Below are 882 nucleotides of genomic sequence, written 5' to 3'. Positions count from 1 at the left end.
GGCCCGGGTTTGGGGTGTCTTTGGGAAGGAAGCTCTGGGGTGGGGGGTCCTAACCTGCCTCTGGGGAGAGACCACGCTCAGCTCCGCCTTTCCCGTCCTAATTGTGCGACAGTAATTTGGCGATAGAGTTGCCGATGGCAAACATGCGAAAGACATTAACTTTATTTATGTTTTGGATTATTAATGTGGCTGTTAAAATTCCTCCAGTTAGTTTTGATTGAGTTGTTTTTGTGTGTGATTCTGTTGTTTAATGGAGCGGTAAATAAGAATTTCTGATAATGAGGCCAAGCATCTGTCACAACAACCTGGCTGGGCCGTTCGCATTTCCATTAACGCTAGGGTGGGCAGCGGGAACCGGCACCCCACAGTTAGAACAGAATAAATAGTTGGTGTCAGGCTGAGTGGGTGTTAATTACTGTTTTATTCCGCCTGGGGGTGGAGAGAGGAGAAAGCGGGGAGAGGGTGACTCGCAAAGGTCATTCCCTCCCGGAGAGGCCTCCCAGCGAGCTGGTCAGCGTGGCCGTGTCCCTCTGTAGTGACCGTTTCGTCATCTCCATCTATGGCCTGTGAGCAGACTCAGTCGGAAGGCAGCGCCCCTGGGCCGCGGCAGGCGGGGGTCCTGCTGGCTGGCACTGTCTCCTGCAGCGTGACCCCAACAGCGCGTGACTTCAGCACAGACTCGGGCGGGGTGTGCCGGGGCCGGGGTCCCAGCAGGCAGAGCGCCGAGCGCCTCCGAGAGTGCCCGGAACTGTTCGGGCGCAGGCACTGCCCGTTACTCCCGGCCCCCAGGCGACGGCCGGGTGTCCTCGTCAGGCAGCTTCGCCTTCGGGTGGAGGGGCGGGGACAGGAAGCGGGGTCCGCGTCCCCGGGTACGCCACAGAG

General features: G+C 58.7%; 1 protein-coding gene across 1 annotated transcript in view; it reads left to right on the top strand.

Annotated features, from left to right (window-relative positions):
* The window catches only part of SDK1 (sidekick cell adhesion molecule 1), a 398446-nt gene that overhangs the window by 335738 nt on the left and 61826 nt on the right, over positions 1-882 (top strand). The gene's annotated exons all lie outside the window — the stretch shown is intronic.

This window comes from Pteropus alecto, unplaced genomic scaffold (assembly GCF_000325575.1).
Source record: "Pteropus alecto unplaced genomic scaffold, ASM32557v1 scaffold40, whole genome shotgun sequence".
NCBI classification, from domain to species: domain Eukaryota; kingdom Metazoa; phylum Chordata; class Mammalia; order Chiroptera; family Pteropodidae; genus Pteropus; species Pteropus alecto.
This window is presented reverse-complemented; position numbering and strand designations above follow the sequence as displayed.